Raw genomic sequence first — 14,614 nt, 5'->3', positions numbered from 1 at the left:
TACGGTCTCCCTCCTTTGTCTTTCACGTTTCTTTAAATGTAGGTTCCGGGGCACCTGGGTGGCTCAGTCGGCTAAGCGTCCGACTTCAGCTCAGGTCACGATCTCAGGGTTTCATGAGTTTGAGCCCCACGTCGTGCTCTGCAATGACAGCTGGAGCCTGCTTAGGATTCTCTCTCTCTCTCTCTCTCTACCCCTCCCCGGCTCTCACTTTGTCTCTCTCTCTCTCTCTCAAAAATAAACATAAAAAAATAAAATAAATGTATCTTCCTTTGTCTGAATGGCACAACCCACCCACCCCCCCGAGCCTAACCATTTTCTTCTTCTTTTTTTTTCCGTGCCATACAAACCTTCCAACACCAAATAAAATTCTACACCTTTTCTCCCGTTGCTCTGTCTATTGCCAGTTTATTCCTAGACCCAGCCGCTGAAACTAGTATGGCAGAGAGAAATGTTCTCTCCCCTGCAAGATTCAGAGATCTCGGCTCCGGGAACCTGAAGGCCAAGGGGTGAAAGGTCAGTGGGAAGAAGAATCACGGTCTGAGCTACATTTTTATTGAGTGTGAGCTTCTGAAGCTCCTCGCCCAGCTCAGGGCATAGCTCAACAGAGGTCAAGGTGGCTCACCAGGTAGACACGGGTTAAGAGCATCTGTCAAGGTCAGCAGGGTCCTGGGCCAGAGCGAGGGCAAGGGAGATTGCTCCCCTCCGTGTTCACACAGTTTATGCAAGGATTGATTTCAGGAGGCATAATGGCTGAATAACAGATCTAATGGGTCATTTGAAAATCAATCCACAAGCGAAGGATGCTGATATTTATCTGGTAGCGGGCTGGTTCCCATCCTTTCCTGGCTGAGCAGGTGGGGTACATGTTTCCTGCCCCAGGACTCAGCTTCTCTGTCCCACAGTCGGGGGAGCTGGGCTGGGTGTGGAAGGGCTGTCCCCTGGCCCCAGCCTTACCTCCTGCTGGAGACAGAAGACTGTCCGTCTGCCCCCACGTTTATTCACCGCTAGATGGGGAACTTCTCCTAGCTTTCCCCCAGGGCTCCAGAAGTCCCTGGAGAAGGTAGTGCACATCCCTTTGAATTTAGATACCATTTCAAGGAATTATTATTTCTGACGTCCAACTCAGACGTCAGAAAACATTCAGTTCATGAATTTGCTAAAACCTCAAATTTTGGGTTTCTTCACTTTTGTCTTTTTGTGTGTGTGTGTGTGTGTGTACTGCCCTCAAAAAAAAAAAAAGGTTAATTAATTGGACTTTCAAACTGCTCTGGCCTGTATTAATCGCTAGGAGATTTCCAGCAGAACATTCACTGATGGTGCTTGCTCCTGCATAAACCGAAAGTGACTGGGGGTCGTATGCAAAGCGATCTCACTGGGTTTCTCCTTCTGAAACCAATGCTATGCTGTATGTTCACTCACCTGAGTTTAAATACATGAATGTAAACAATAAAAAAGTAAATGGAAAGTGACCGGATCCCTTTTAAATAAGCTGTTCTTTCCTGGGTCAATGGGACTTGATGAATGGGCGGGGGGCGGGCACAGGGGAGGGAGGGAAGCAGCTTCCTTGCAGCCTGCATGCTCTCGAAACTTCTGTTACCTACGAAATTTCTATTCCCAAGTCCTGAGCGCAGAGATAAACACACACAAAGCGGCTGAACCTCGTGCAAGTACTTTCTTTGCCTATAGCATCTCACTGAATCCTTCTTCTTAGGAAGCGAGCTTTTTGAAGCTCTGGTTTGAAGCGGAGGAAGGTGAGACTGAGTTATTAACCGGTGGGTCCCACTGCAGCCCAGCGCACACAGAGGCTGGGATGAGGACGGCCTCGACTTCCTTTTTGTGGCCCTGCGTGTGTGACGGGTGTATACACAGCCTTGTATTTTGCAGCGGGGGCGCAGGGAAGAAGCCCCAGGTCAGGTGGAAACTTCCAGAGCTGCGTCCCGATAGTCCGGGGGAGGAGGGAGCGGATGATCTGAGCTGGCATGGGTCTTCAAGCCCAGACCAAGGATGGCTTGCCCTCCCGGGGACTGGAGCGGGGAGGGTCCCGAAACCCAAACGCCTCCCGGAGCCTTGCTGTGTGAATGTGTGGAAACAGTGGCTTTCACAAGGAACATTTCTCTGAGTGCAGAGGAAATGAGGCAAGCAGTTTATTTAGGAGAAGCAGAAGCAAGAGGAAAGTGATTTGCCTTCTTTTCCTCTTTTGCTCCTGGGAGGGGAATGATCCTGCAAGAATGTACCAGCAGGGTGTAGCAAGCCCTTCCCTATTTGCTGGAAATCCCTCCCTCCCTCCCAGGCTCCTCAGTTTCTGTTTTGCAGGTTGCTGCGCCCGCCCGCCCAGAGGGGACTGCAGGTCAGGGTGGCACCCTGCCAGGGCTCAACCCGCAGCACAGGGAATACACCGGGTGGGGGAATCAAGCGGGTCCGGCCTCCAAGGCACAGGGAGGGGTGGGGGAGCCGTGGTCCCCACTTAGCCAACACCTTGGAGGCAGCCGGGAGCCTGCTTTTTACAAAGCACATGTCCTCAGGCAAATGTCATTTCCCTGGTGGCCAGAGTGGTCTCCAAAGGGGAAGTGAAAGTTGCTGCATAATTTGAATATTGAAGGCAGCCTTCAGGATTCGGTACCGAGGGCAGGCTTCATGGGGAACAAGCCGGGAGCGCCTGGTTTACTTGGGGAGGGAATCAATGTTTGCCAGGCACCACCCTGTTCTGGGTGCCGGGCTGGACGCTGGGGCGGGGGGGTGGTGCTGTGGATCAAGGCTGGCCTGGGGGTCTCATCATCTGTCTGCAGTAGAATTTCCATGGCGTGGGAAGGTTCCACACCCGCGCTGTCCAACACGGTAGCCACGGCCACATGTGGCTCATTGAACACGTGGAATGTGGTTCTTGCCACTGAATTTTCCATTTTCTTAAATTCTAATGAATTTAAATTGAAGGAGAGCGGCTAAGTGGCCCAGTCGGTGAAGTGTCCGACTCTCGATCTCGGCCCAGGTCATGATCTCATGGTTTGTGAGTTCGCGCCCCGCCTCGGGCTCTGGGCTGACAGTGCGGAGCCTGCTTGGGATTCTCTCTCTCCCTCTCTCTCTCTCTCTCTCTGCACCCCCCCCCCCATTTTCTTTCTCTCAAAATGAATAAATAAATAAACTTTAAGTAGCCACGTGCCTAGTAGCTACCGTATGGAACAGCGGTGTTCCATGTAGAACCTTTGTTTGGGGACCGAAATAATTGGGCTGTGATGTAGGCTCTGACATCTCTAGCCAGTGGGGGTGCAGTCGGGGGGCTTGCGTGTACCCAGAGTGTCTGCCAGTGATCAGGTCACAGAGGGTAAGAAACGATTTGACTTTTGCTTGCTTCACATGCTTCTGTACATGAGTTCCAGCCCAGGTCACGGAGGTGTGGTGAAAGGTGTGGCCCCCCACCAGCCGGGGGACCCCAGGCGAGCGAGGTCCAGGGCCCTGTTTCATACAATCCCTAGGATAGGAGGTAATGACATCTTTGTCTACGGCCTGCTGTCCACACTGTCCCTGTGGCATTCTCTGCTCTGTGCGTCCGGCACCCTTGGAAATATTCATTCAGCCCTGGTGTCTCTGTGTCTGCTCTCAGCCACCCAGGGGGAGGGCTGTTCTCACCCTTCGTGAGGAAGGCCTGGCACCGAGCCCCTGGGGTGCACTGGAGATGATGGTGGACTGTGGAGCTCTGCCTTCTTTCCCCCCGGATAGCAGGGCAGCATGGAAGGTTCTCCATCCCGGCCTATTTTCCTGCAACCCTTGGTCCTAAGAACGATTTAGATCAACAGAAATGCTGACATTAGAACGCGAAGCGAGTGTTTACAATGATTTCACAAGCCTGCCTTGAGCCCCTACTGTGTGCTAAGTTAAGCGTTCATTAGCGCACCCCCCTCCCTGCCCCGGGGGGTTGGCAGGTGGTGTGGTCAGTTGTGGCTTGGTAAATGTACTTTTTAGCACTCGGAGATCTGCTCCGACTGGGGAGGTTTAGCTGTATCCTGAGGTTGGGCTAAGGATTTTGTGAGATTCAAAAACGCAGGGTATGTCGAGGAAATTCTCTTGGAACCCCACTTTGTCCGAGAGGGCCAGCTCTTGGCCCCTTGCGCTGGGCATCTGTTTATTTTTTAAGTTTTATTTTTTATTTACTTAGAGAGAGAGAGAGAGAGAGAGAGAGAGAGAGATAGTGCGCAATGAGGGGAGGGGCAGAGAGAGGCAGACAGAATCCCAAGCAGGGTCTATGCTGACAGTGAGGACAGATAACTTGCCTGAGACTGAAAATCATTACCTTGTATCGACAAGTGCACGGGATGCATCTTTTTTGTTCTGTGCAGATTTGTTTTCCCACTCAGTTCTCTACTACTTGTGATTCTCTTTCTGAATCATTAGTCTTTCTCAACACGTCTCCACTCCATCATTCAGATTCGGGCGCGCCCTGTGGATGTGAATTTTCAAGTTTCTTTATCATGTTTTTCCCGAAACAGTTCCGTCCGCCTGCCCACTCCCTCCCAGCCTCCCAACATGCAGTGTTGTAAGCGAGATTTACATCACCCAAGTGAAACAATTTTCAGGGTTCTTCCTCATCATTGCTGGTTGCCAGAGGTGGGGGCGCAGGGTGAGGAAAATGGGAGAAGGGGATCAAAAGGTGGCAACTTCCAGTTATAAAATAAAGTAGCTACAGGGTTGCCCTGCACAGCATGGAGACCATAGTGATCAACGCTGTGCTGTATCAGGTATCTGAAAGTTCCCAAGATAGTAGGTTAAGCGACTGACTTCGGCTCAGGTCATGATCTTGCAGTTCAAGAGTTCGAGCCCTGCATCGGGCTCTGCTGATGGTTCGGAGCCTGCTTTAGATCTTTGGTCTCTCTCTCTGCCCCTCCCCTGCTTGTTCTCTCTCTCTCTCTCTCTCTCTCTCAAAAATAAATAAACATGAAAAAAATTTTAAAAAGAGAGTAGAGCTTACAAGTTCTCATCACAAGAAAAAAAATGGTTAACTGTGTATGGTGATGGATAAAAAAATACGAGTCTGAACCAAAAAGGCTGTACTGAAAAACAGAAATACAAATAATACCTAAAAGGTGCCGGGTCGTGGGCAACTATTTGGAAAACAAAGAGTAATCGATTAGTGTAACTGATATATTTCCTGGCCCTTAACATTCAGCATATTATGTTACTAAGAAGTTCTATAAACTCAGTGTTGGTGTATTGCTTTTATTTTGTTGTTGTAAATTGCGTTATCCTGGGTATTCGGGATCTGTGAACGCTGTGTGACGTGGAGAAAATGCCCTGTCCCATCTGAGCCGTAAGGCTCCGTATCTGTCGGTGGGTGCAGTGGGACCTTGCAAGAATCACAAGAGAACCGTGCTCTCTTGTGCACGGTCCCAACTCAGTGCATTTCTTTCCCTCTCTTTTTACCCCCAAGTGTTTTACAGTTCATGTAATGGTATTTTTCGCCCAGGCCTGAACCAGGAAACAAATATGGAAATGGTATACTCCTCCTTTTCAAATGCCCAAACCGATATACAGGCCCTCAGTGTGTGCTGAATCACCCAGGCCCTAAATCAGGTCCTACATTTCTTTTCTTTTCTTTTCTTTTTCTTTTCTTTTCTTTTCTTTTCTTTTCTTTTCTTTTCTTTCTTTTCTTTTTTCCAAATTAAAAAAAAAAAATGTTTATTTATTCTTGGGAGAAAGAGAGACAGAGTATGAGCAGGGGAGGGGCAGAAAGAGAGAGAGACATAGAATCCAAAGCAGGCTCCAGGCTCTGAGCTGTGAACACAGAGCCCGACACGGGGCTCAAACTCACAGACCACAAGATCATGACCTGAACCGAAGTCGGACGCTTAACCGACTGAGCCCCCCAGGTGCCCCATTTTTATCAAATTTTTAATGTTTACTTATTTATTTGAAAGAGAGTGCAAGCAGAGGAGGGGCAGAGAGAGAGAGAGAGAGAGAGAATCCCAAGCAGGCTGCATGCTATCAGCATGATGAGGTTTTGGGGTGATGGGGGTTCAGAGCTGATGGCCAAGAAAGAATTCTTGACGTCTTTGGTGCAAAAAGGTGATTTTATTAAAGCGCGGGGACAGGACCCGTGGGCAGAAAGAGCTACATTGGGCTTGTGAGGAGTGACTGCTTATATACTAAGGAGTTGGGGGAGGTAAAGTCAAGAGGAGGTTTCTTAAAGGGATTTTCACCTGCTAAAGACTCACAGATCACTGGAGGCTTAGCTGTTGTCAGGCTAAGATTGTTTTCTGTCTGGCAAAGAATTAGGGTTAAGCCAGTAGGGAACTCCCTGGGGCACCTGGGTGGCTCACTTGGTTAAGCGTCTGACTTCAGCTCAGGTCATGATCTCCTAGTCTGTGAGTTCGAGCCCCGCGTCGGGCTCCGTGCTGACAGCTCAGAGCCTGGAGCCTGCTTCGGATTCTGTTTCTCCCTCTCCCTCTGCCCCTCCCCTGCTCACGCTCTGACTCTCTTTCAATAATACATAAACGTTAAAAACAAATTAAAAAAAAAAAAGACAGGCTATTGATAAGATGGCCCTTTGCTTTTGTAACTGTACTAAGATATTTGTAAACTGATAGAGACTTTTATCAGTTAACCATTTCTTTTTTTGTCCTTTCCTTTGTCCTTGGGCAGCCAGCAGAGCCCGAGGAATCTCACACATATCCCACCTGTTGGGGGGGCGGGGGGACGGAGGTGCTAGCTTGTGCTTGGCTCTCAGCCTGCCTGCGGCTCCTTCTTCAAGCGGGGAGCTGATGCGAGGCTTGAACTCATGAACCGTGAGATCATGATCTGAGTGGAGATCAAGCATCAGAAGCTTAACCAACTGGGCCACCCGGGCGCCCCAGGTCCTACATTGCAGAGTCGGGTCGAAGCATAAGGAAGGGGAGGTAAGTAAGTGTCTTGCCTCTTTTTCCTGCCAGAAAGAGAATGAGACTTACTTATGTCCCCTGTGTCAACTCTGAAATGCCCCTGCTTGCTGGCTGTGGAAGACAAGTCCCTGAACCAATTCTGCTCTCATGGAAAGACCAGCTTCCAGAAGGCAGGAGACAGCCCATAAGAGCATCCTTGTGTGGCAAAGGCACCCACTGGTTCCACAGGGCGCTGGAGGAACATTGGGACCAGGGGCCTGTGTTCTCTACCAGGCCTGGGGACATCCCCGGGATGGGGACATCCACCAAGTCACGGAGCCACACCTGCGTCTCCATCCCTGGCACAGGGCCTGGCGTTGAGGGAATAGCCTTGCTGGGCAGCGTTTTGACCTCAGCACTGGGGCATGACCAGAGGGGCAGGTCCTCGGGGCAGGGACCGCTGGGTGTTGTTCGCCAGGCCCTCCTAGAGTGACGTGCATAGCGGCAATAAAAAGGGGGCGGTGGGGATTTAGGGGAGTTAAATCCATTTTCAGGAATCTGGATTAAATACACTACGTTGCATTCTTCTTGGAGCTTTTCTGATGCTACCCTACAGCGTGACTCTCTGAAAAGCTCCAGGAGTGTGGGACTCTTCCGGAACCCCTCTGTCCCATTCTCCTTTTTATACTGTGCATAATGGGCTTTAGGAAATATGGCTCAAGGGTGACTCTCTGTGACCTTGAAAAAGGCCCTGGGCTTCCCTGGCCTTGGTTTCACTACCTGAAACCCGTGCTCACACCCATCTCTGCCCCTTCCTCCCCAGCTGTCACTTAATGTTAAAGGTCCAGCAGCTCTGGGACCAGCATGGGGCTCACTTTGCACCCCTCTCCTTGCCCCTGCTTAGCTTTGACGATGAGGGGACCCTCCTCCGGCTCAACTTGGTCTTCCTGCTCCTGCTTATCCCCCAACCCGCACGGGGCTGACCAGGGGTCGCAGGCCCAGAATGCCGTCCTGGGACAACTCAGCGGCACTGTGTTCCACACTCTGGCCTCTGCACCTGGACTCATGCTCTCCTTTGCCTTGGGCTTTCTTGCCTTCTCTCTTCACCCAAATAACCCTTCCAATCTTTCAGTGTCCCTGGGTCCACGCTGATTTTCTGCCGGCTGGATCTGCCCGGTTCTGAGAGCCCACAGCTGCACGTGGGGACTCACCTCTTTCCCCTTGCATTTCTATCCACTTGGCCTCACGTATTTTGACGCCTTGTTGTTTGGCGCATGCATACACATTAAGGGTTATGTCTGCTTGGAGAACTGACCCATTTATCATTATGTAAGCCCCCCCTCACCCCGCCTTTGTCTCTGATAACTGCCCTTGCTCCGAAGTCCGTTCTGTCTGAAATTTTGATACAGTGACTCCTGCTTTCTTTGGATTCGTGTTACTGTGGTGTCTTTTTCACCATATCTTCCTTTGTAGCTTATTGCCTACATCTATATCATCTATATCTAGGTCTAAGTCTGTGCCTATATCTCTTATCTATATCACAATCATCTGTTTATTTTAGAGAGAAAGAGGGAGAGACTGCAACTGGGGGAGAGGAGCAGAGGGAGAGAGAGAGAGAGAGAGAGAGAATCTTCAGCAGGTTTCATGTTCAGCACAGAGCCCAATGCAGGGCTCGGTCCCATGACCCTGAGACCATGACCTGAGCAGAAATCAAGAGTTGGATGCTCAACTGACTGAGCCACCCAGGCGCCCCACATGTCCTTATATTAAAAAGGGCTTTTTGGTAGATAACATGCAGCTGGGGGCTTGCTTGTGGATCCACTCTGATAATCTCCGTACTTTAATCGCTGCATTTATCAGTGGCACTTAAAGTATTGGTACAGTTGGATTATTGTCTACCACATTCTTACTGTTTGTTATGTATTGGCTTTCTTTCTTTCTTTCTTTCTTTCTGTCTCTCTTTTTCATGTCTTCCACTCTTTCTGCCTCCTCTGGTTTTAACTGTATGTTTTGAATGATTCTGCTTCTTCTCTTTACCCTTATCTCTCAAGACTTGGCCCAGGGGACCCTGGTAGGCCTGCCTTCCCTGCCCTCAGCCCCTCTCACTCCACATCAGTGGCATCCCCTCAGGAATGCTCAGCCTGTCCCCTGGATGAGACACCCCCGTGAGGCCCCCAATGCAGACAGGACCCTCCTGGAGAGCCTCAGAGAGCCGGGAAGCCTGGAACCCGGGTCCCACTGCCTCCTGCTTTTCTCCAGGGAGAGTGACACTGGCCCTGAAGCAGGTGGAAAGACGAGAGGGGGGTTCAGGAGGAGGAGTCATGGGCTGGGGGTCCCAGATCATCACTGAGGGCAAGGTCTGAAGGTCCACACCACACACCATGCACCATGTGCCACTCCCGGAGCTGCGAGGGCCTGACTCTGCTTGCAGTTGGGGTTTGGGGGATGCACCCTCCAGAAGCTCACAGTCCGATGGAGGAGGCGGGCACTTAACACCCAGCACCAGGAGAGCCCCCAGCACCACCCCAACAAGGATTCCAGGAACACAGAGGCCTGGACTTGAGGCAGCTCCAAAGATCAGCTCAGGACAACGGGCTCGGTCTTGTCACACATCTGGTTCGGCGGCGGCCACCCTGCAGGGACCACGTGGAGTCGGGTGCTGGTCAGGCTGGATGCTGGTCCGGAGAGTGTGGACTTGATGCCTAGCTCAGCCTCCCCGCTCCCACACGCTGGAGGCACTCTGGATGCCTGAACTCACGCTGGATGTAAACATGCAGCCAGTTTCCCTCTGGGTGGCACCCAGCAGTTTTGTAAAGGCATCCCGATGCGTCCAGGGATAGGACCGGGGTGTGGGTAGGGGTGCCGCCATGGGCCTCATGAGGGGGCAAGGCCCAAAGAGGAGGAGGCCCTAAAAGGGGAATCAGATGAAGGCCCCAAAACCACAGACCCTCCTTGCTGTGGGGCCCGGCCCGCCCTCGCCCACAGGAAGCAGGAGGGAAATGTGTTGAGGAAGCTACGGCAGGTGCCGGGAGGGCCGCGATAGCCCGGAGGTGATGCCGCCCCAGGGCAGGGCTGGGGGGGCCCTCCAAGGAGCCCGGGCCCGCCCTGCTGGGCGTGGGTGTGTGTGCATGTGCCCGGGAACACCCAGGGAGGGGACCCCGGCGCGTGAGGCCTGGGGAAGTGCGGTGTGGACGGGAGGGGGCCCGGGGCGCACCCACGAAGGGACACACAGAACATCTCGGGACAATTCACACACTCAATGTCACATCTAGTTGGTTTGACAAAACATGGGAAAGAAGAAGTGAGATTTGTTAGCTGTACCCGGATCCATGCAGTTCACTTCAGGGGACAGTTTTGGTACCAAATTATCCTTGCTATGCAAATTTCCTCCCCAACTGGCTGGTTCCCGGTCGTGCAGGGGGACCTCAGTGGCTGCATCTGCTTCCCGCCGTGCCGATTCACCGGGCAGCCACAGCTCATCTGCTGGGCGGCCAGCACCCAGCTGCCGGGGAGGAGGGACCCTCCGGAAGGCTCCTGGCGCAGGGAGGGGACATTGGAGACGAGGGCGGCCAGGCTGCAGGGCTCAGGGTGGTCAGCCTGGTTCCTGTCCTTGGCTTTCCCAAAAAGTGGAAAAAGCAGGGGACCTCACCATGCGGTCGGTTCCTTTCTCCCTAGGACAATACTGCCCAGAATTTGGCATTTTTAAAGCACTGGTCCAAGCTGAGGCCCAAGGAGCAGTGGATCCTCACTTCCCCTCCGTGAGGTGCTCCCTGAACGTCCCTGCGAGGGTCCTGGACCCTCCTCATTTCCTCTGCCTTCATCGGACCGGTTGGGGCCTCTCCTTCTGCCCAGAGAAAATCTGGGATGCTGTACGCAGCTGGCTTTCCTTTTCTCAGCTCGTCAAAGCCCCTGCCCAGCCTCCCGGCTCCCTCCTCAGGCATGTGGCCCATCTGTCCCTTTCCTGACAGTCACCCATGTGCTGGTGACTCTCAGGTCTCGGACCTGTCCTTACAGCTGACCCGCTCTCCTTATCCAGCCGCTTAGATAAGAAGAAACCACGCTGCCCCTTCAAGCCCTCTCCCCTCTCCTCTTTCCTCCTAACGGCTCCTATAGGAGCTGAGACTTGGAGTGGATGCCTCATTATTCCTTCCATGAGCGATGGATTAAATCATCCCAAATAGAGGATTGTGTAACCTGTGTTCATTGAGCACCGTCTCCATCCATGGGGCTGCCGTAACCAGATGTCACAGGCTAGGAGGGTTTAGAAACAACAGCTACTGCCCACCGTTCTGGAAGCTGCGGGTCCGAAATCAGGGTTGGACTGAGGGCCCTCTTTTGGGTCACGACTTCACGTTGTGTCCTCACCTGGGGATAGGAATCTCTCTGGGGTGTGAATCCCATTCTTGAAGGTTATTATTCCAGCACCTCCCAAAGGCCCTGCCTCCTCACGCCGCCATCTTGGAGGCTGGAGTTTCAGGCCATGGACTTGAGGGGATGCCAACATTGAGTCCGTAGCAGCATGGAGTCCGGAACATTGATATTCCGGGTAATCCTGTTGATGCTGAGGATGTAGCAGTTAGTTAAAAAAAAAAAAGAAAAAAAAAATCCCAGGTGCTCCTGGGTGTCCTCAGTTGGTTAAGTGTCTTGAGCTCAGGTCATGATCTCGTGGTTTCGTGAGTTCGAGCCCCACATTGGGATTCTCTCTCTCCCTCTTTTTCTGCCTCTTCCCCACTTGCGCTGTGGCTGTCTCTCTCTCTCCAAAATAAATAAACTTAAAAAATTAAAAAAAAAAAAAACCCAAACCACCTAGTTCATGGAAATCACATTCTAATGGCAAGAATCCAAGCCCTCCCCTCTTTGCTTTCCTCTTCTCTGGACTCTGTCCAGTGTCAGCACCTTGGCCCCTGCCAGGTGACCACGTAGGTCCTCCCGTCCCTGGTTCCTACAGCATCTCCCTTCCATGCCTCCAGTGGCTCCCTATCGCCTGCTTGGTCGCCTCTCCACACTCGTCCGGAGGCAGGAAGTGAGCACACCTCCTTTTGCTCTGCTGGGGTCCCCTGTGCCCTGTCCCACAGGGCAGGGGCTCTGTCCTTCTGGGGGTGCAGGAACTCAACTGCTGTCTGCATCCAGGGAACCAGTTGGTCTAATTCAGGGCAAGGGGAGGGGTGCGGTGGCAAGACAGCCGTGGTCAGGCACTGAGCTGTGTCCTCTAATCTAGCTTTTATGGGAAACACAGCAATGTATTTTGGTTTTCCACTCTCTGATTCTTATCTCTGAGTTGTTTCAAACTCAAGAGGGGAAGAGACAGACATTCATTGTTCTTTCTTCCTAACAAAACAAACCCAAAACATAGGTTTGGGCTGAAGGAGAGGGTTAAGCTGTAACTACCTTAGGGAGAAACAGGATGGGGAACCAGCTTAGTCCAGTTTGGGGGTGCTGGTTCCACACCTGGGGGATAGACTCCACGCAGACCTCCGGCTCCAGAATGATCACGAGCGGGTCTGTGGAAACTGCGTTTTTAACAACGATCCAGGTGATTCCAAGTTACATTTGGGAACCAATGTCAGGGGGGAATCCTTGGAAGCATTGGTGCAGGGGGAAGGTGCAGGTGGGCAAGGAAGCCTTGAGGCAGCTGGGGATTGGGAATTTGGGTTAAGCACAGGAGAGTGCAACAAGGGGACAGGAGCTTGGCTGTGGGGCGGAACTGTTATTCTTGGAGCCAAGGGTCTCCCTTGCCTCCTGTTAGAGGGCTGGAGGGGCAGGCTGTCTGGGGAAAGGCAGGTAAGAATGCCATCAAGCAGGTGACATCACTTTGGCTCCAGCCCTGCTGCTCCCGGTTCTGGGGCCGAGAAAGCCCAAAGGCATCAGAGCGGTGCCCTGTCCTGTGGAGGAACACGGGGTTCCCTCACTGGTGGCCCCAGAACCCCGCCCCGCCCGTCTTGTGCTGATCGCTCGGTTCCTTGAGTTTCCTTTCGTGCCTTGCTCTGCCTTTGGAGTTGAGGAGCCGTGCACAAAACCCACGACTTATGGAAAAGCCGAAGGGATTCTGTTCCTTGAGAATCCACGTGCTTTTTGATGAGGACGCACGCTGCCACCAAGGAGTCACGAAACGTCCAAGACATTTGATTTTGACAGAAAATATGACTAATTATTTAGCAGTGGGATCAGGGAGCGCCCCCCCATCCTGATTTTCAGCTCCCCCCTTTTCACACTAACATTTAAAACATAGAAGTACCTGGGGGTCTCAGTCAGTTGAATGTATGACTCTTTTCAAAAAAAATTATTTTTGGGAGAGCACAAGCAGAGGAGGGGCAGAGAGAGGGAGACAGAGGATTGGACGAGGGCTCTAGGCTGACAGGCTGACGGCAGTGAGCCTGACGCGGGGCTTGAACTCAAGAACTGGGAGATCATGACCTGAGCCGAAGTTGGATGCTCAACCGACTGAGCCTCCCAGGTGCCCCAAATATCCAACTCTTGATTTTGGCTCAGGTCATGATCCCAGGGTCATGGGATCAAGCCCCACGTTGGGCTCTGCATTGAACATGAATCCTGCTTGGGATTCTCTCTCTCTCTGTGCACTCTCTAAAATTAAAAAAAAAAAAAAAGCAATGCGATTTTTACATTCACAGCACTCATCGGGAACAGAAGTGAAGTGCGCAAGAACAGCAAGTTCTAGTGGGGAGTGATAAAATGCAGCCCCGGGGACTCCCCACGAAGACAGAGAAGGCGGGGGACTCCAGGGCTGCCCCAGGTGTGCTGGGAACAAGGGCAGGGGCATCAGTGTTACATCCAAGCATCACTTCCACTCAGCTTCTTCTGGATTCTCTGCACCTGCTGCCAATTCTTTGCACCTTGCTGCACCCCACCTGGAATCCGGTGTCCTCCAGGCAGACCCCACGAAGAGGGCACCCCGCCCTGGGTCAGCCTCTCTGGGGTTGGGGGGACTCGTTATTTGGGCCCATTGAGTGAATGCCGCCCACCGCGGTGCGTGGGGACCAGGGGAGGACACATGGACATTCAAGTGTCAGTGCCAAAAGGATGTGCTGAGAGTAATCATTCTTACCACGCTCGGAATAAAGCGTCGTGAAAACCAAGAGACGGAGGCAATCACCCTGCTGGTGGCTCTTGAAATCGAGATTTGAAACCTCACCCTCACCCTGTGACCACAACGGGGGTTCCAGGATAAGCCTGCAAGGTGTGCAAGCGAGGGCCGGGGAGGCCCGGGACGCATTAGTGCCACGGACGCCTTTCCTCTGGATTCCCGCAAGTTGTGTTCATTAGGCTTCCTAAGGACGGGAGCTGCACAGATGTGTGCAAACCTGTTCCTCATTCTTGATTCCCTGCATCTGTGATCACTAACAAGGCACGGCCGTAAAGCAGTGGAACCGAGTGGTTCACGCTCTTGCGACCTCGCCCGAGGAGGCTTCCTCAAGATGCTGCCCTGTCAAGTACTAGTTTTGAAGGTCTCCCTGGGGGACTGATGCCAGGGCCTGATGGGAAAGAGCACAATCTATTTCACTAAAGTTTCACCTTGTTTGGATTACATGTTCTACCGTTCTAGGCCTACCGTGTAGGCCTAGTTACCCCATTGTGTTTGCTAGGTCTGAGCCCATCTGATGTCGGGCTCTCTCTCTGAAAGGGACAGAAGATTTCCTCCCAGAGCATCTGCTGTAACTCAGTTCTGCTGCAAAGATCAGATGAGCCTTCTGGCACTGCCTGGCTCTGGCCTAAGGGTCAGAACTGTGACAGGTGGCCACCGATGGTTGGTC

General features: G+C 52.3%; 1 long non-coding RNA gene across 1 annotated transcript in view; it reads left to right on the top strand.

Moving 5' to 3' along the window:
• Positions 1-14,614, top strand: part of LOC145713013 (uncharacterized) — a 344,480-nt gene that overhangs the window by 120,250 nt on the left and 209,616 nt on the right. The window lies entirely within an intron of this gene.

Source organism: Panthera onca, chromosome A2 (genome assembly GCF_046562875.1).
Source record: "Panthera onca isolate mPanOnc1 chromosome A2, mPanOnc1 haplotype 2, whole genome shotgun sequence".
NCBI lineage: Eukaryota > Metazoa > Chordata > Mammalia > Carnivora > Felidae > Panthera > Panthera onca.
This window is presented reverse-complemented; position numbering and strand designations above follow the sequence as displayed.